This window comes from Chamaea fasciata, unplaced genomic scaffold (assembly GCF_029207755.1).
Source record: "Chamaea fasciata isolate MVZ Bird 193981 ecotype frontalis unplaced genomic scaffold, bChaFas1.0.hap1 SCAF_2, whole genome shotgun sequence".
Taxonomy (NCBI): Eukaryota; Metazoa; Chordata; class Aves; order Passeriformes; family Sylviidae; genus Chamaea; species Chamaea fasciata.
The window spans coordinates 71,764,076-71,785,964 of record NW_027094087.1 but is presented as its reverse complement, the minus strand read 5'-3'; the positions used below and the strand labels follow the sequence as shown (position 1 = coordinate 71,785,964).

Below are 21,889 nucleotides of genomic sequence, written 5' to 3'. Positions count from 1 at the left end.
ATAGGTGGTTACAAAAATAAAGAATCTCAAATAAAGAATGAACACTTAAAAAAAAAAAAAGCTGCACAGAAAGACTAAACTTCTACTCAACACCTCCATGATTCCACTTTGAGGAAACAATTTCATTGTTTGTCACATCCTGCTGGACTGAGAAGCACCACAGCAGGATAGCCAAGGGAAGGCTCTAAGTGATGGGAACAATTCGAACAACACCAGGTAACTCCCCTAAGCTTTGATGAGGAGCCAAAAATTTGTCTCTTTTCTTTCACCCTTGATCCTTTACAAGCATTTGTACCTGGTTCTCATTGATTATGCCTTCTCCACTATCTTGTCTTAATTTCTCTTTTCATTGTGCTAATATTGCAGATAACTGAAGTCTTAATTACCCACAGAATTGATATCTTCTGCTATATTTCCTTTGCTGCACATTTTAGTGTCAAGCAAGTTGCACAGCGTTATATGAAAAGGAGAAACCTCAGAATCTATGAAATGGGATTGAAAGGGTCTCACCTCAAGTGTATGCACACAAATTAGGAAAGATCTATAGGACAGCATTACAGGGGAAACTTCTCATATCTTCTCTGGGAAATGAGCACAATTTGAACGCCTATATTTTAATGTGTGCAGACAGAGAACAAAGAGGAAGAACAAGATGTCTGCCATCAATTGAAGGTCTATGATCTCACCTGGTTGACAGAAAGTCAAATAGCTCACACAACTGAAGGGCTGCAGTGGGCAGGACAGTCTGGGATGGTTAACTGGGGGAGCTACCATTTATGTGAGAGAGCAGCAGGAGTACATGAAGCTCTGTCTCAGGTCACATGAGGAGCCAGCTGAGAGCTTATGGTTGAGGATTACTGGAAGGAGCAGCACAGGTGATAGTGTACTGAGTGTCTGCGGCAGGTCACATAAGGAAGAAGTAGCAGAAACCTTATTCAGACACTGTAAGAAGCCTCATGCTCACAGACACTGGTGCTCACAAGTGACTTCAGCACAATCATGTCTGCTAGAAGAGCAGCACACTAGGACATGAGCAACCCAGAAGATTTATGGAATGCATTGATGACAACTTCCTGCCACAGACAATTGAGAAGACAACAATGAGTGATGCTCTTGTTAAAGTGACAAATAAACAAGGAAGAACCAGTTGGGGTTAGCCTTGGCTGCTTTAACTGTGAGATGGAGTTCAGGTTCCTGAGAGGAGAAAGCAAGCCAACTAGTAGACTCCCAGCCCTGCCTTTTTGGAGAGTATACTTTGGCTGCCTGGAAGAATCCCAGGTAAGGGGGCTCTGGAGAGAAGAGTGTTCTATAAGAGCTGATTAATTTTCAAAGACTGACCTCTCCAAGTTCAGCCCAATGATGTCATGCACACATGGGAGGAAACTTGCATGAATGAACAAGCATCTTCTGACACAATTCAGCCATTGAAGGTATACAATGAGTGCCTTCTAGGTGTTCCTCAGAAATGATTTTTGATTTCTTCAGTTTTAATAAAAATGGTGGTACGACTGAAGAAAATTCCATAAATCGTTGATGAGTGGGTGAGTGGGCGAGTGGGTGAGTGAGTGAGTGAAATAATGGCCCATTTATGGTCCATTGTTTTTATGGTAGCCAGAGAGTGAAGGACAATATTTGACAATACAGTGAAACCACATCTTCTGAAGCAGTCTAGAACCCTCTATAGGTCAGCATCAACTATATGAAGCTCTCAGTATAAATACTTTTAAAATAAACACTTTTATAGCTTCAGTGCTCTAGAAATGACTGTAATGGGTGTAACTGGGGATCTTCACACAAGTCTCCATTAGAAGCAAAGTGGTTTCAAGCAAGTTCATAGGTTACAGAATAGACTTGCTTGAAGAAAAGAGGACTCCGTCTCAGTCTTGGATCACAGACCCATTCTCAGCTATGTTGAATAAATGGCACAATCACATGCTTTGAAAGACTAACATTCAGCATTTCAACAAAGTGAAATCAAATGGACTTCCATGCTGCATTTAATAAAGTCTTTGGAATACATAGTTGTGCTAAAACGGGATTTTTAGGATATCTGCACAAAGCTTAGGAAGCAATCTGCTTAGCATGTCAGCATGATTTGTCACGATTTAAGAATGGCAGTCTAATAAGCATATATATACACACATGAAATTGTTATTTAAATGAGTGATGAACAATATAGAAATCACTTGTTTGTCATCGATTATTTAATTCAGTAATGAAATATTACTCCAACACTCATAAGCCAGTCAGGAGTTACCAGAAAAATCGATGTCTGTCAAAACTTTAATTTTCTAGTCAGGAAATTAACTTCAATACTTCTACTTGCTTCTCTGCTTGTCTTCTACTGTCTGAAAGGTCTGTTTCAGTACAAATCACTGTTAATTTTTATTTTGCCCAATGTGTTATGAATACCAATGAGCTCTTGAGATCTGAAGTGTTTGTTTACAGTTTCCTCCAAGGGCAGATATTCTTTTCAGGGACTTTGCCTAATCAGTTATTTTTTATTCAACTCTTTAGCTTAACCAACAACATAACCCTACTCTTCTGGATATAGAACTACATATACTTTTTACTCATATAATAATAGAACTTCTCTAGCAAAATAGCCCCAAGAAACAGATCCCATCCACTTCTTTTGGTTTGGTTTGATCTGCTTTGTTTTGGGATTGGAATGGAAAATGTATTTATCTTGTACTCAATATGTATAATTAGCCCTCTAGTGTCCTTTGCCTCTTTCCTCTTCAGACCTTCTGTATCTTTTGAGACTCAATTATTTCTTAAGATGCATTTATATGATATGATGCTGATTCTTAAGCTTCCAAATAGATAAAAAGGAAAAAAAAAAACACTTCAAAAGTGGAACTCATCTGTCTTCTATTTGCTGTATTCTTTTACAAATGGGACATAAACATCGATGCATGTTAACAGAAATTCCAGTGTAGACAAGCTGAGGCTTAAAGCAGTGACATCCAAAAGTTCCCAAGGGTTAGGGATATTTTGTCAAGCATACCCTTGTGCTCCCAAAGTTATTTTCTTGCTGCTTTTGACAGCTTTCTTCTGTCTTCAACAAAATATTCTGCGTAATTTTATTCTCTTGTACTTACCTTACTTTTTTTCTCTTAGTCTTGCAAATTCTGTTACTTGGGTCACTATTGTCATGTTTTCCTTTTTATTCTAAATGCAGCTACACAAATCTTGGCACTTTTGGTGTTCACATGGCTCACATGCATATAAATATTATACATGGTTCTACCATAATATTATAAGATGTTAATATACTAATTTTGATCACACTATCAGTAGAATATATTGTGTTTCATGTAAATTCATTCTATCCTGGTTATTGTAATTATAATAGGCCTTTGTTTTTGCTGCATACTATTTGTTTTCCTTCATTCTCTCAGGATCTGAAACTCTGCATTCTCATGGTCTCACTGCAGTTAAAACTGCTCTTGACCTTTAGACCTTCATCAGTATTTCATGATTTGTGATTAAAAGCTGAAACAACTGTTCAATATCACTCATCAATCATGTGCATCAAGAAGTTGCCTGCAAAACATTCCAGAAATCTCTTCTGTTGTTTGTCCACAACCCTTTGCACAGGTAGAGAACTGCAACTGTGAGGATTTTTTCCAGATATTTAAAGAAGATTCCATCTAACTTCCTGTTCCTTATCAGGCTGTTTTGAAACAAATTTCTCAACTCATTAGCACTCATTCTGGTCTGTCCTCTTGTCCTTAAGCACCTCATTCCCATTTCCAGTTTTTCTCCACTGCAAACAATGAAGATGCATTGAGTGTAAACTCTCCTCCTTAAATTTTTCACCTGTCTTCCTCAAAACTTTGCACTCAGACACTAAACCTTCACCCACGCAATTTGCTCCACCTCTTCTCTGTAATCCCAATGAGGTCAAAGCTCTGTAGCTGTAGACAGGATTTTTAGATTCTTCTATTTGTTTTCTGTGCTGCATGGACTTGGGTGAAGGTATTTGAGATGGACCTAGACATGCTACTTTCACAGGAAAAGTGAAGGAACCTTCACCACCATGCAGGGCTCCAGACAGTTCTTTACTGTTCCCCTATATCTTAGCTTTTTTTCAGATGATGACAACCCTTTCCTGTCATACCTACTTCAGCCTTTTGTCCCATTTGTCAGATGGATCCTATCCCTTGTAGTCAGTCCTCTTTTCTCAAGGAAATACACAAAACTCTGCCTGGGACACAAGTGCTGATATGCTGGTGCATCTACTTCTGCCTAAGCTTTTTCTCCTTACTTTAGGGACTGAGACCACCACCTGGGTGTCCAGATGGAGTACCCTTCCTACTGCTCTTTTGCTTCTCTCCTGTTGCCAGAAGTCTGCACTGGTACTTGTTATGTCAGGGTTGCCCTGTCAGTAGCATTGATGCCTACATGGATGAGCAGCAATAGGAACTGTTGCAGGACTGCACAAACCTTGTCAGTCCCTCTTTGAGATCTAGGAGGCAATCAAGTGTCAGGCAAAAAATCTGAAACATCAGTTTAGATCAACAGGTGGGTGCATCCATCTACCATCAGAGGACATCCCCTGTGACTGTCATCTTCTTTGTCTTTGTTGGTCCAGGCTGAGATGTCTCTGATGCCTGCTGTCCTGGGTTGTAGTATAGGATGTCCACAAAGTATTCTATCACCATCTTCATGAACTGTTGAATCCAGGTGGGGCAGTGTTTTCCCAGACCCCCTCTCTCTGGGCCATTATCTTCTGTTAATGGCCCATCAGATGCCTTGCCCATGACTCATAGGTAACTCCCTCCGGGAGTTGTCTCTGCTTAATGGGCCATCAACGACCCCCTGCACGACTCATCATCCCACTGTGAGATGCTCAGCCCAGGGGGAGGAACCAAGCATTCTCACCTGGATGCAATCTGGGGTTTGGGACAGTACAGGGGGCCCTTACCCACTGGATTCCCAGAGGACAGAGCTAACAGACCTTGCTATGGGATCACTGCTTCAGGAAGACTGCCTTATCTGGACTGCTTCCATCACTCTGCTCAGGTTGTATTCTGACTCTGTCAGTGGTCTTTTGTATTTATTGCATCTATTTTATTTTACTTTCTTTCCTTTCTTCCTATTAAATTGTATCTCTGACTTGGAGCCTCTCATTTGTTTTGCTTTCAAACCACTACACCTGTCTGACTGGAGGTCATCTCACCCATTCCAAGGGAATTACACCTGTACAGTAACTGCAGAACAAGAAGGAGTTTTTATTTGTTGCCAGAAATCAAAAGTTCCTAGTCTTCTCCACTATGGGCTTCTACTTATTCTTATCCCACAATGAGTTCTATAAGTCCATAGGAAATAACCCCTTTGATCTGTAAAGTGTTTTGGGGAAAACTTGTTTAGTTGACCACTCCCAGGATTTCTCACTCTGGTAATAACCTCTATGAGACCTCTGGTCTCACCATTTTCCTCAATTGCTCTGGGAGCAGCTGGCTTCCTTTCCACTGATGAAGTGTCTCACATTCCCCTGTTCACTCTGTGCTATGTGTTTTGGGTGCTTATCCTTCATCCACACAGCCCAGCTGTCACCCCTGTCCTTGCAGAGTCTTGAAGAGGGATTCTGGTCCCCTGTGCATCCTGGCTGCACTGTCTGCTGAGAAAAGTGCTGCACTTAGGTTAAGAGCCTAAGCTTGCCATTGAGATGCATGGTCCAGCATGGATATATAGGGTAGTATATTTCATACAATACTGCCGAAGTGTTCCTGAAAGGGAAGAACATCCCAGGGAAAATGTTCTTGATACATAGATACCCTGGTGGAAAAAGGGACAGTTTTCTTTAACATACACACTTTTTCTGAAGGACTTGCTTAAATTCATGTTTCTCAGACTATTTATTAAGCAGATTGTTGCAGTTTATATAAAAAAAAATCATTTAAAAGTTGTTTAATGCATATAGATCTTTCTATCTCTCATTCATCTTTCTGAGTGAAAATTAGCATAATTCTAATACAAACCAAACAAAAAATATTTTACTGAAACTAATGTGATGTGTGGTGCATACATAATTATGATTTTCAGCTTTAGAAAACAGTTTAATATACAGTGCAAATCAGTTTTCTTTCACAGACGTGAAAACTTTTTGCAGTAAATGAAAAGACAGATTTTCTTGCTCCATCAATAAACTTAATAAAGCAGACATTCAGACATTGCAAATACTGTAGAGTATTTTTTCTTTGGAAATATTGGTGAGAATCTGTTGATTGAACAGCAAAAACTATACGTAGAAATAGACATATTGGTCTGGTTTTTTTTTGAAGGATTTGAACATTTGTTAGTTGTAAATCCAGATAGATCAGAAAGCCAAGAAAAATATGATCAGATACAGTAAGATAGTCCCTCAGTTTGTCCCAGAAAACACAGTCACAATTTGCTTTCAGCTTTTGATAACAATCATTCTGAAGATTTGATTGTCTACCTGCAGTATCTACAATAGTCTTGAGTATATTATTCACTTGATTTAAATTAAAGACCATTGATAACAGTCATTTTCCTGAAAGATGTAAAGACATTAAATTTACCTTTCACAATATAAATCAGAAACTGTCAGATGAAATTAAGATCCTAAGTCTACTCCTCCCTGCCACTCACCTTGATAAGAATGGTTTAATCATGGCTGAAGCCACAATCCTATGTGCATGCTCATTGTCATTCTTACGTACCTAGCAGTGTCATGAGGGATGGGGGACAAGATGTTGTAAAATAACTCAGAAACACCCTGAAAACTGAAGAAATCCTATGCTATCCCTCAAACCAAATAGGGTTTATATTTTGTGTGGAGTAATCATTCACATCAGTTATGTGAATTATGAAAAATAATGACAGCAAACCTATGCCTTCTGCCTTTTTTATACATTGAGCACTTTTTTCACTGCAGCCTACACTACAGAAAAGCAAAGTGATAGGCTCTTCTGTAGTCAAAACAGATACCTCAGAGCATAAGGTATATAGATACCTTAGGCATGAGCCTATTGTTATGTTCCTAGGAGATGTTCATGCTAAATGGAGAGGAACTTAAATGGTATAGCCCCCTACAGGTTACTCAGCTTTAGAAATTAAGTAGATTGAAATACTTGTAGGTAATCAGGACAGTTTGGCACCTGAGTCCTTTCACTGGCAGGATATTAAGGGATTAGATTATTTTCCCTTTTCATGTCAAAGTCTTTTTACCTAGCACACTTATTTCTATATTACCTGTGTTTCCAGACAAAATCTCTAAAATCTTGTGATGACTAATAACCTATTGTTTTCTTGTCTATGGAATTAGCAAATTGATATAAATAATCTTTTTATAAAGCTGCTTTATAAAGATTAGTTTGACATAAAAGAAAATATAAGAAGATTAAAATTGCAAGAAACTTTCATTGTTTTGACTTCTGAATTTTAAAAATACAGATGATTAAAAAAAGGTTAAAAAGAGGTGAATTATCATGTAAAGCACATATATATTTAATTTCACAGAAGTGTTAGCATCTATTTGATAAAGAGAAAATAATCTGTGTGTTGAATATTTTGTAGTAGGTATTATTTTCAGTTTCAGTGAATTGAAACAAAATCAATGAAAAGATATTAATACTGTCAGTTTTTGATTTTCAAGGAAGGTAGAAGTGGAACACTAAAACAAATGAGAAAAATCCCATATTTTGGCAACAGTGATTCAGTCTTATGGATTTTCTCCTTTATGCAATCATAGGTGGTGTTACCAAAAGAAACAGTATATACGGCTTGATGATTTGATGGTATGAGAGTAGTCATATTGAACAGAAGCTATCTCACAGGACAGCCAAGGGATCAGACCTAGACTGCATGGGTTTAGGAAAGGCAGATCCTGCCTGGCCAACCTGATCTCCTTTTGTGGCCAGGTGGTCTGCCTGATGGATGAGGGAAAAACAGTTGATGTTGTCTATATGGAACTTCAGCAGTGTCAAAAGCCTTTGACACTGTCTCCCGTAGCATTCTCCTGGAAAAGCTGTCTGCCCATGGCTTGGACAGGTTTTTTCTTAGCTGGATGGCTGTGCCCAGAGAGTGCTGGTGAATGGTGATGCATCCAGGTGGAGACCAGTCACTAACAGGGTTCCCCAGGCCTCAGTGTTGAGCACAGTCCTATTTAATATCTATATCTGGTGATCTGTGTAAGGGGATTGTGTCAGCCCTCAATAATTTGACAGACAACAGCAAGTTGGGTGGCCAAATTGATCTGCTGAAAGGTAGGAAGGCTCTGGAAAGGGATCTGGACAGGCTGGCTAGGTGGTTTAAGTCCATCAGTATGAGGTTCAACAAGGCCAAGTGCCAGGTCCTCCTCTTTGGTCACAACAATCCCATGCAGCACGACAGGCTGGAGGAAGCGTGTCTGGAAGACTTCCCAGGGGAAAAGGGCCTGGGAGTCCTGGCTGACAAGCAGGTAAACATGAGCCAGCAGTGTGCCCAGGTGGCCAAGAAGGCCAATGGCATCCTGGCCTATATCAGCAATCGTGGCCAGCAGGAGCAGGGCAGTGATTGTCACCCTGTACCCAGCACTGGTGAGGCCACACTTTTGAATTCTGTTTCCAGGTCTGGGTGCCTCACTACAACAAAGACACAGAGGGGCTGGTATGCATCCAGAGAAAGGCATCAGAGCTGATGAATGGTCTTGAAGGAAAGTCCTATGAAAAGCAGCTGAAGGAATTGGGATTGTTTAGCCTGAAGGAAAGGAAGCTTGGGAGGACCTTATTGCTGTCTTCAATTACCTGTAAAGAGGGTGCAGTAAGGTGGGGGTTGGCCTTTTCCCCCAGACAGTTAAGTGTCATGATGAGAGGACATAGCCTCAAGCTGCACCAGATGAGATTCAGATGGACATCAGGAGAAATTTCTTCATGAAAAGAGGGCATTGGAAGCACTTAAACACTGGAATGGGCTACCCAGGAAGGAGGATGAGTCACCAGCCCTGGAGTCAGTGCAGAAATGACTGGACACAGCACTTAATGCCATGGTCTAATTGACAAGATAATGTTCTGTCAAAGGTTGATCTCAATGACCTCAGAGGTCTTTTCCAACATAAACGATTCTGCGATTTTGTAACAAAATACACCAGGAAATCTAATTAATAAAATTTTGCATTTCTGCATCTGAGTTAGTCATCTTAGATTATTTTTATAGAAAATGGAAACAAAGACAAACTTACAGGTTGCCAATCATCTCATCCTACTATAGATTATTTAAAGCAATAAGTTGTGACTCATTTCTCCTCATTAGCTACAAAGACAGCTTACAATGACTAGCTCAATTGTACACATCTCTACGTTGACACCTTGGGGTTGACTGAGTTGCTAAATATACATATCTAATGTCACTTAAGATGCTGCAGGATGTTGAAGACATCTGCACAAAGCTGGCAGATATGACAAAGGACTTATGAGAGACTTACGGTTCTCTAGTTTAGTTACTGGAGGTAAGGAGAGATAGATTAGCACATCTCAAATGGAAATAAATTCAGGTGTTTAAGTAATTAAATCAAGTTTGTAAAATTAGGTAAGCTGAATTGCCAGCCCTTCTGTCATGGAAAGGAGAGCCAAGACTATACGTGGCTTTATAAATCAAATATTCTGATAAAATTAATTTGATTGCAATTTTTTTTTTCATGTGTTGTTGACGACTGAGTCATCTAAAATGGCCTCGAGGTGTGCTAACATTCAGCTACGGTCTAAACATATACTGTAGTCAATGGAAATGTACTTTAACAGAGTCTAGTGACTTGTCTCATCCTGAATTAAGCCATAAGGGTTCTATTTGGTTGCTCTGCACCAGTAACTTCTACCTTCCAAGGTTTGCTCAAAATAATTCTAACACAGCCAGCAGCTCTAAAACCAGGCATCAAGGCAATGTGTGTGCCATTGAAAGCCTGGGAAAATGCCCTGGAACAGGCCAGATAATGATATATGTATGTGTGTGGGGACATAGAGCCCTCAATGTCAAGTTAGGGGGCTCTATTTATGGGGAAGAAGGAAGTGAAAAGAAGGAAAAAAAGGAGAGGAGAATAGAGCAAAAGGAGTGAAAAGGTGGTAAAGTACAAAACAGTTAATGATTTAAAGGACTACATGTTTCAAGATCTAATTTGTTAGATTTCTTTATATTTTCCACTTTCCAGTTTATTACTCTCCTCCTGAAATGAGAAAAAACAAACAAACAAAACAACAAAAACCCAAACCAAAACAAACAAACAAACCGGGGAGGAAAAAACCCACCCACCAAAACCTCCTAACACAAACAACCAAGCACACATTTATTACAAAAATCCATCCAGAAGCCCCACAAACGAACTCCTTTTTTCCTATTTAGTTTTCTGAGAAGGATTTGTTCCCCAAGACAGTTGTAATTTCCTGTATGCTTGGTTTGGGTTATTTAATAACCTTTGTTCTAAAAATGTTTTCATGCTTTCTAGAATGATGTATTTCTTCTGTTAACTTGGGTGTTTAATTATTTTATGAGGAGGGGCTTTGTGTGTTTCATATTTATTATACTAGAAAGCTGAATCCTCGTCACACTCCATAGGATATATTCACAGTCACCAAAGCTTCTTCATTCTTTCATGGAAGAATTTGTGATTCAAAACTCTTTCAAAATTCACAAAGTTGAAAAAAAGTTTAGAGAGGAACTGATTAACTGAGAAAGAACAGGTAAGAAATAGAAGTATGAAAGGTGCATGTCTATTTTTCCAACTGCTTTCTGGTACACCCATAGATCCAAAATCCAACAGATGGATTTTCATATTGTATCTGCTCCACAGAATTTGTTCTATCCAGATGAAAGTAATGGAACAACACCTGCCCCAACTTGGCCTTCCATTTTAGTATAAATAGGTGATTCATGACCACAATTTGGAGTTAATATCAACTTTTTCCTTATATATTAATAACTCTGAAAACTGAATAGCAGGGCAATGTGCAGATTTATGCCTTTTCAAAATAGTAGAGAACAGTTTTTGTTATTACTAGTCTTTGTAAATGTGGCAAAGATAGTGCACCAAATAAAAAAAAAACTAATTTATTTTACCTTTTAATCACAAAGTAGAAAAGAGATATAGTAAGGCCAGAGCATCCAACGTAAGTTTCTAAATTCATTGAACACTCTAAAATTCAAAATATTTAAATAATCATCCATGACTGAGGAATAATTATACATTCTTCTCTTTTTAGCCCTTTCTGACTTTCACTATTTATTAAAAAATTAATGGTTCATTATTATTTATGCATATAAGTCCAAATATTAAACATATTTATTTTCAGAATGTTCTGGAACAAGAAAAGATGAGGTAAAATTCCTACTTAAATTGCTACCAACAATTTCTTGCCAATTTCCTTTATCTGAGATCCTGGTGACAATGAATAATCCCCACAATATGACTCCCCTCATCTAACATTTGCTCAGTTTCAGGTGTACAGACTGTCCTATATTTCTAAGAGGACATCACCCACAGAGAGAAGGATTAATGTAAGCCAATGAAAAGAAACTCACTGAGATAAAGAATAAAAAAAAAAATCAGCAAATAATATATATCCTGTATTCCATAGAATAAGTTATTTATTTTGATTTAGAGAATTTCCCAACATAGCTGAAAATTTGAAAGAATTCTTAATTATTTTTTTTTTCCTAGCAGTTTAAATCCAGGATAGATTTACTCAAGGAGCTAAAATTACTTTCCTTTAAGTGTTAAGTTTTATACTTAATAATACCCTTAACACTCAAAATTTTACTAATCCTCTTTGTTTAGGATTTCAGTTTCAAATGTGTACGTGCTGTAACAATAGGTTCACAGGAAAAACAAAATTCTCACTGAGCTGACTTGATTTTGTCATTTTTGGACAAGTTTCAGATTACTGAACTACAGTTCTCTGTTTTTATAGATAATGCAAATTTTGGCTGTAATAAAAATGTCAGTGGAAATCAATGAGAGCATCAATGTTCTGCTAGGTTTGAAATTACTTTTTTTTGTGTAAATTACTATATTACCATAAAAAGCATGATGTTAAAAAAAATTACAAGGGTTTTATACGTCGAATATATCAATTAGTTGTCCTTTTTAATTTCTTTTTGATGTTCCTGTTACTGTAATTTCAGAAAGCTCTTTTGTCACATTCTTTAGAATTTTCCACATTTTATTTCCTTGACTGTCTAACCTGTTTCTTCTCTCAGAGGACCAGCTAAACATTTTAGGATTAAATGAGGTGACGTGATCTGAACAAGAAAGATTGTGTGCCAAGGTGATAATTACCTAGCAGGTGAATAGAGAGAGTAGCAGATTTTTTGGACTACACTAGCTGTTAGCAGTTATACTGAAGTTAATTTTGGGAATCGCAACATATTGCCCTTAAAAAGCAATTTTTTTTTTTTTTCTAAGACTTCATACCAAGGTTTCAGCGACTTTTTTTTTTATGCTTACCCAAATAGATATCTACAAACATTCTGGCTTCAGTGCATGGAATACTGTCAACATCCAAGGCAAAAGAGTTTGGTTTTGCAACTCATTTTAAAAAATTGTAAAGATTTATGTTTTAACTACACAGTTATTTCATAGTAAACAGAAAATATTTGCTTATTTACAGTTCTTTTTTTCAGCTAAGAAAATGATCTATCTAGGAATTTATTGTCTTAATGGAGTTTATGGTAATTCAGGTTCCTACAGTATTTCTCAAAACTGAGTTTATTATTTTTTTTAGAGTATCATACATCCTACCTCTGAGAGCTACTGATTTGTTGCTTCTGATTTAACTTATACTCTGGTCAGGAAGTAATACATAGAAGAGTGATGCCTTTAGTGCTTTCTCTACATTAAAAATATTTTTATAAACAATCATAACTGAAACAAATGTAAATGTTCTACTCTCTGGCATAGATTCAATAGGTTTGCCTTAATTTGAAATGTTAGGTGTATATGTCTTCTTTGTAAAATTTTTAAAGTAAAGTGATATAGTCAGATATTCTTTGGGGGTAGAGGTCTGACGGGACAAGAGCAAGAAAGGAAAGAGAGCTTTGGGGGTGTTGTGGAGAAATTCCTCCTTTTCCACCAGCTCAAGAAAGCTTAGCAAAAAGGTGGTTAATTAACAAAAACAGAAAGAATGTTTAGTGCAGTTTTTTCTAGTGCTATTTTAAAAGTGAATACATCAACAAGATTTAATTTAAAAGCTTTCTACAGATGGATATAACAGGAATATATTAGCATTACTGACTGCTTCTGATGGCTCTGAACTTTTAGAAACACATCACTTTATAATGTGCTTAAAACAAGATTTTATTTCAAATACTAGGGAAAAAAAATACAATGTCTTCTGAAAAGGCAACCTAGAGGATTTATAAGGGACTTCTTTTATAAAAAGTATGCAATTTGGCAGGCAAGTTTGGTTTTGTTTTTAATTCTTAAATATCAAGTTAAATACCTAAATGACTAAGGAAGAACTAAATTATTGAACACTCTATTAAACGTGGTAAACTCTGTCTTATTTCCCAAATGAAATGTATACAGCCATGCAAGCTTAATGTATCAAAATCATGAGCAAAACTTGGAAAAAAAACCCCTTCACAAGTTGTGATTAAATACTTCAAGGTTCTTTAGTTTCAGTTCCTGTGACAGAACAGTTCAGTGAAAATCCACACTTGAAATGCGAACTATAACGTTTGTAAAACCTCCGGTTCCCACAGATTTTTCTAATTAACTCTTTTGAGGTAAAACACTGAAATCTCACGGACTAATGCAGGGTAAAAACAAAACAAAAATGTTTCTGAGATAATCAGTTCTCATTTTTCCTCCAGACAAAATGATGTTCCAAATCAAAGTACAGCAATAAATTAGTGAATATAACACTTAGAAACCACTGGAAGAAAAGAAACTTTAGGCTTATGTCACAGTACAAGATGAATGAGGAAATGTCCTCAGACAAAAGTTAAGCACTTTTGATGTCTATGGCAGGAGGAGGGCTTGTGCTGGGACAAAGGTAAATTTTTCAAATATCATCCATAGAATTTGTTGCTAATGAGAGTCATTTCTAGAGACACATTAATTTTAGTGTATGCATTATCGGCAAAACGAAGGCATTTTTTGTAAAAAAATGCAGATCTGACTTGTTTGTGATGAGAAAAAAGATAGGAGAAATGAGAACAGATGAAATCAAAAACAAAATTGAGAACCCTGTAATGTCACTCAGGCAAAGCCCTAAATATCAGCACTGATATTTAGGTAAGTAAATTGGGTAACACAATGTCAAACCTTAACCTTCTTAGTAGCATAAGGTATCAATTATGCTGATATTTTCTGCTGAAAACTTCCTCACAGGCTTATTCTTAGAGTGTTGTGGATGAAATGATCATCTATGTGTTCAAACTTGTCCTCAGAGGACATACCTTAACCAGATCTCATGGAAGTCTTGGCTCACTCAGGATGAGTGTAGCAGAATGCACTTCAGTGGTTAAATGCCTACCAGTTCCCTAATGATTTTGTCTGGATAGCTCATTAGAAAGTGAAGGTGGAGTTGGATGGGTTGGATACACTGCGCAGCAGCAGCTGTTGTGGGTCAGGATTACTGCTGCCTTCTGGTTGTAGCTGAGGCAAATTCCAGATTCCTGAATCAGCTATTGAGGGTATTAAGAAAACTGAAGTAAAAAAAACCCAAAAAAACCAAAAACAAAACAAACAAACAAACAAAAAAAACCCAAACCCAAACTAACCCAAAGTCCCTCAGAATGATCTACATGATTGTTCACATAGGTTTCAGCTCTGAGAGCTAGCCACAATGCTGCAATATGTTGTTCAGCAAATTTCCAAATGGAAAAGAAATATATCCCCTCCTTTCATTTTTTGTCTTTTTTTTTGTAAAAACTGGAATTTCACAAAAAAATTTCAAAAGAAAACTGATTTTATTTCATGTACGTTTCAGTCTTCACTGAAATGAATTTAGTTATTCTTGAGGACTAATGCTCTGTGATAAACATATCTCCTTTAATTTTGCATAATGCCTTTATCTACATCAGATGTGATGGAAGATGGTTTCCTTAGTGTGCATTGTTCTGAAACCAACAGATGGAAGACATTATATTTTAGTTAACATTTAAGCTTTAAAAATATACCTTCATTTCTACAGTAATTTTATCACCCCTTCCAGTACTGTCTTTCAGGCAGCTTGACTGCAGGAGAAAATATTATCTTGTCATCTATCAGAAAATTAAACAAAGACATGAAAAGCCTAACAGTTATATTTTTAAGGCATAACTTCACATTGTCTACCTATACATCATTTCATTAAACTAATGATCAAAAACATAAGTGCTTTCTTAAATAGGAAAATTCTCCATTTCAATTATGTTCCTTTCTATAGTTGTGTATATCTGGATAACTTCTGGTAATATACTTACATATCTCTATAAAAACCCAACATAAAATACCACCTGTTCTTTTAGATAAACCTTCTGTTTTCATCTTTGAATGGAGCCACATATGGTAAATTAGATTAGCATGAAAACCAACAAACTCTGTGATAAAAATAAGATCAAAACGGGGTAGTTCACAAAGGATTACTAATGTATCTTTTTTATTTATTCATGTGAGGATGAATAACTGGACATTAAAATTCTTTTTTCTTAGCAAATGTCCTGTTTGGGACATATTTACTTAAACACTAAGACTGATTTGTCTTTTCATATCAACAGCTATATTATTAGACAATTTTAAAAAATAAAAAATAACAAAAAACCAAAACCCTTCTTCACCTCTCTGGAAATTGATTATGTCTAAGAGGGATGAAATAGAAAAAAAATTGGAAACCCAGCAACGACAACAAACAAAGCAAATGCCCAAAACGTGCTGACCAACCAGCCAACCCCAACTCAAGATTATATTAAAGGAAGAGAAATGATGGTTGTTTTGATGTCAGGGGCTAGTTTGTGGTCTACAAAACCTTTCCCTCTACAAAACTTTCAGGCCAATTCTGTCTGTGCAGGATTAGTTTTTCCTTTTTTTTTTTTTTTTTTTTTTTTTTCTCTCCAGCTGGGGTTCTTTGTGTATAAGCACTTGTGAAGGACCACTCAATCTCTTGAAGAAAGATCTGCTTCTTCCTTAACTGTTGCCTGGAAACCAGGATCTAAGTCCAACTTCTTCATCCCCTTCAAACTCCTGTGATTGCCCTGCTGGGAAATGGGTTTTTATGAGGGCAACTTTACCATTTCTCATCCTCAGTTTCAAGAGCTGTCAAGTGTACAGGATTTGACTAAGATCTTCTTCCAGGAAACTAACAAGCTACAGGTCTTCTAACTAAAATTGCTATTTCCCCACTGTGAAACAAAATAACTGGATAGGAAAGTGAAATAATCCAATTTTATTGCTTTGATTTTTAATCTTGCCTGTTTACACAGACATAGTCTTCAAGTTAGTTGTTTCAGGTTCTCTCATAGCAATACCAGAACTGAGAGTAATGTTAGCAATTTATAAACTTAAAAAGAAAATTCCATGAGATTAATAGTTGTTCTTAGCTCCTTTGAGCAGAGGTGAATGATCTACACCATCAAAATGGGAGGGGGGTTGTTGTAGATTTATGAAGATCTTTAGCATAAGTTAAAAGAGCAACAGGTGACTCCTGCACACTGCATTTCTGTCTGAAACGTGTAGGCCTATATCTAAAGCTGAGATACTTCTTAATAATAATCATATCAAGGAGAGGAGGACGTGACAGGGAGGGGAGGGAAGGAGAGAGGGGGAAAGGATGGGAGGGAAAAGGAAAGAGAAGGGGAAAGGAAAGAGAAAGATCAAGCATGGCAAGGCCACAAATGTCTGTTTGATCCTCTACCCATGAAATTTAGAACTTTATATCATTGTGTTTCTTCCTTCTTGCACTGGGGTATTTCTTGATTAAATATTTCCCTTCCTTTAGAATAGCATTGGAGCCCCTTACTATTTCTATGTACTGTACATCTAGAGATCCAAACAGCGATGAAGGTAAAGCACAAGCTGATACTGGATTTTCTAATATTAATTTTAAGATTTATGGATTTACTAAAACAATTTATTCAAACACACTCTCAGTGGGGAGCTAGTGGCAATTTTTTATTTTTTTTTTAAACAGTGGATTTTTTCACATGAATATGGTTTGTCATGTGAATTTCGTAGGTAGTATGGACCAAATAATCAGTGTCTCTTTTTCAATTTTTTTTTTCTTCTGTTTCTGGTCCCATCAAATAAATATTTTGTAGAAAATCACATTATTCATGCATATTGTATGGGATACTAAACTATCTATTTAGTCATTCTGGATCTGACTATGACAAGTATGAGTTTATAGACATGGTGAGTACAATTGAATGTTATGGTTTTAAGAGAATTGTAAAGGCTTTAATTATTTCTAATGACATTAATACTTGTTTAGTCTACTTCCTGGTTTAGTACTCAATGAAAAAATGCTGCATAAAAGATACATATTTAAAGTTACTTAGAACAACTAAAATGTTCTTGAAGAAAAAAAACACACAAAAAACTTAATATTAGTTCTAGCATGAGTATAATCCTGAGTAATAATTACATATACTTCACAATACTTGAAAGTTTCAGCCTTATTCTCCTCATTATTTCTTATAAAATATTATGAGGATTCAATATGTTATTCAATATGTCAATATATATATGGTAGGTACCTCCAATTCAATATACCTCCAATAAAATATAGCCTCCTCACTGATCAAACTAGAAACATCTGTTTTCAGTAGGGACACAACTAATAGCTAAATCAGCAAGCCTAAAGGCTCTTACCTACCTGCCCTAGTAGTCTGGTTCTGCATTCCAAGCAGTTTTCTTACATTGAAAATCATATTTCATGCTACACTTCAGACCAAGCAAGCTTGTAGAACAGTTGCTGAAACCCTTTTGCTTTAATATAAGCATAACTGTTTTGTTCCCATTATGGCTATATAAATCTACCTTCTGCTTAGCCACCTGTAGAAAATTGCACCTAAAATTATGCAGAAAATTTGCACTGAACCTTGAAGACATGTACTCTGACATCCAGCTGGAAATCCAAACTCTTATAAAGCTGAGAAAGTTTCTAAAGAGTAGTTGAAGCCATTAAAATGTTTAGTCCAGCAACTAGTGAAACAAAAATCAGGGGTAAAAAGTGAAGGTAAGAAACAGGGAGCATGTACTGTCTCTGTGACTTATAGAGGACATACAGTGGCAGACTTGCCTATTTTTTCATAACAGAGTAAGAAGACATCAAAGTTCACTGGTTTAAAAATTGTTAGTTCCGTGCCCAGTTATTACTCTGAGATGGGTATATTATACTTTTTTATTCTTACAAGATCATACAATGAGTTATAATGCTTACTTACTTGCAGAATATTACATATTTCATTCAGATATAGGCAAAGTTATTTCTGAAAAACTGCTAGGTTTTGACTTCTGGGCTCCTTTGTTTTGGCGTGTACTTCTATTCTCTTTAGACCTTCACGATTTAGAGTGTGAAAGGCTATGCCTGGGTGAAAAAAATTAGTGCTACTGGAAGACAGCCGTCTCATCTGGGTGTTTAAGGTTGGTTTGTAAGGCCAATTCAGACTGTCATGGCTAACAGGTGACATTTCACTTTCAGCTGTCATCCTGAGATCTACAAACTGAATTTACTATTGTGCCATTGTGATGCCTTCACAGAGAATCATTTCAGGCTTGTGAAGAAAACCTCACTGAATAAATATGGTGTGATAAAATTTAGGGCATTTGCTAAATCTTGCCTCAAGGTGATTACAGAATAACCTGAAGTGCTATAGCATCAGCTATGTTGGGGACTTCTGGAGGCTGCTTATCACATTTTGAAAAGTTAGGATGATGTGTGAATCAAGAGGAATCAACATCGGTGTTTTGGAACGTGGGTTGTTCATAACTACCAATAGAAACAACCCAAATTCAATTAAAATAGGGTGTACTGTTCTGTTCTTGACAGAAAAGCTATTTTTGGCCATACTAATTAGGAAACTACTGATCAGGGTGGTTTGGTTCTCTCTCTAACTGAACTTTCTTGATATTTTTTCACCAATTATATATTTTCTCTCAAGTATTTTGTTAGTAAATGACATGCAATTTTGGCAGAATTAGACTTTTTTCCTGCCTCTCTTAGTTCTAAATAAGAAACCTTTTGTTCCTTCCATGCTACAGCATCTTTTTTTACATTTTATTTCCTTCCATGATAATGAACATGATATCTGGGACAACTCTTTCATTAGTGTTGGCTATTTACATAGTTCAGACAGAAAGGTTGCAAGGTACCCTCTTTAGGTAAGGATAAGATAGCAAAATTAGCAGAATAAAAAATACCTCTAAAGAGCTAAAACCGCTAACAAGTAGATAAATGTCACATAATAACTATTGGTTAAACTGGATCAAGAGCACTGTGGTCTGCACTAGGCTATTTCCAGTAGGCAGTCAAGGGAAGTAAACCTCTCCTGCTCAGCACAGGACGCCACAGCTGGAGTTCTGAGTTCAGATCTGGGTCTACAGTACAACCAAGCAGGTGAACAAGCAAATAAAAGAAATGAGCAAACAAAAAACCTCAAAATTGAGAGATCAAAAATTGCAGGCAATAAACAACTGTGACTATGGTACAAGCTTTCTAATAGCAGATGCATTGATAAGTGTTATTCAAAATATTTTCCAAAAACAGCCATTTTATAGAAAAGCCATCCCGTAGAGTTTAATTTACTCATTCATCAAAAAAAGAAACCAAAACAGAAAAAAAACCCTAAGTTGCTTCACTGCCCAGAGTCAAAACAGTGACAAATCCCAAACTGCTCCACTACCCAAAAAGATGTGATTATTTCTCTTAAAGCTAACATAATTTTGACTAACAATTCAAAATAATTAAACTCTAAGTAATAAATATGAAATCACAAAATAGTGTAATAAAAGTGGAATATATAAGTTATTCAAATACCTTAGCTGTTAAAATTTGAACCGTTTTATTTTGACTGAAACCGTTGTCTTGCAACACTTTCTTTCAAATAGCTCCATTCAGTTTTGCAGGGGAATAATATCTCCACTCCAACAAAAAAAACCACCCAAATTCATAACCATTCTTAATTCTAAGGTAGTTCAAATAAGTCTAAAAGTACATTTCAAGTGTTCTGTTATTTTTATACAGAACAATGGGATAGATTGAAAGATTGCAATCCAGCTATTTTTCATTGGCTAGAAAAGCATAGAAACAAAGCCCAGAAATAATTTTATTTGACATGACTCCATCAGAGCCCTTCCTGAATATTGTCACAGATGAATTTACACTGAGATAGATGCCGGAACAGAATTATACCACCCAGTGATGCATCATGTCCTTCTTTACTAACGAAGATAATTGTATTTTTCTGTCCTGACCTGTTTAAAACCCCACTGTAGAACAAGGCAAACAGGTCTAAGCTCTGTCCAAGATGTATTCAAGCCATATATATTTCCCATGTAATTCCATATTTTATTCCAATCAAAGTCAGGGATTTAATATTATTTCTAGAAAAGATAGAATTAGTCCAGAGAAAAACACTTTGAAAATTCTAACCTTAATAATAGAGTCATAGACTGTTGTAGCCTAGACAACCACTGCATTCAAAGTGTTTCAATAAAACTTCAGGTGCACTCAAGTATCATCATCCTGTTATCCAGAAGACTTTCATAACTTTTCTATGTAGAAATCCCATGGGCAGCTCCCCACAGCTCTCGCTCTTCCTCTCCTTCTTTTCTCTTCCTTCTGCAGCCCCAGGTCAATGCTTCCTGTCCCAGTCACACCCACCTAACCCTGTCTGACCCTTGTACAGTGTCTTACCTTCTCTGTCCCTCCCATGACCTCCTGCCCCTTCCTCCTCACAGCACAGCTGGCAGACTCTAACTGACTCTCTACTAACTAACTCACTCTTTTATCATACCCAGCTGTGAAGGCAAGGCTGCTCCCACTCTTTGGTAATTAGTACAGCTGCAATATATCAGAGGCAGTATTGCTTTTAGCACTATCTCTATCTGTCTAACCACACCACAATAAACATGTTTGGGTTGGAGGGGACCTTAAAGATCATCAAGGTCCAAACTCTTTCCAGGGACAAGGACAGCTTTCACTAGACTAGGTTGCTAAAAGCCCCTTCCAACCCAGCCTTGAATAATCTCAGGGATGGGGCATCCATAACTTCTCTGGGCAATCTGTTCCAGTGCCTCACCACCCTCTAACTGAAAGTCTCACATAAAAGTTTTGGGCTATATACATGCTATAAATTTTTAAAACTTTCATTATTATTAGTATCTAAAATCTGCACAACATAAATTACTTTTCACTCAGATCTCCATATTTCATAATTTTTTGAGTTCTTGTTCAACTAAAATTTATAATTTCATTTAATTTTTACTCATGCAATATTATTTTGAAAGAACATTAGCAAATGTTAAATATAAATGCTCTATTTTTTTAATGCGCTGTAATATTTTGAGTGAAAATATAACTTTCTATGTAGTATACTTAATTTAAGCTTACTAGCATTTACCTAATACTCCTTGTAGTTCTTTGGAAATATAAAATTGAATGTTGTAACTAGAAAGAGCGAGCACTGATCTTGGAAAATGGAAACCGTTTTTTTTGCATAAATACAATTACAAAGCATAAATTATATCCCAGAGGCAAGAATTGCTACAATACTTTCTAAGCCACATTAAAGGCCTTAGTGTTGACATTGAATTCAGACTTCATACCCAGACTTCATATTCTGTACTCATAATGATACAGCTCTCTCTTGGAAAATAAGGTAAAGAAACTTTTTCATATTCTCTATGTCAAAAGTAAAGAAACAATCTTTACTGCAATTTGAAGAGCAGCTAGTGATGAATGAC

At 36.6% G+C, this 21,889-nt stretch overlaps 1 long non-coding RNA gene across 1 annotated transcript; it reads right to left on the bottom strand.

Moving 5' to 3' along the window:
* Nucleotides 1-14,270: 14,270 nt before the first annotated feature.
* Nucleotides 14,271-20,898, bottom strand: LOC136286007 (uncharacterized). Its single transcript, XR_010719673.1, has 3 exons — nt 20,841-20,898; nt 19,962-20,066; nt 14,271-16,179 (listed from the first exon to the last, which is right to left on the bottom strand). It is a non-coding gene; the product is annotated as an uncharacterized lncRNA (long non-coding RNA).
* Between the last annotated feature and the right edge of the window lie 991 nt (nt 20,899-21,889).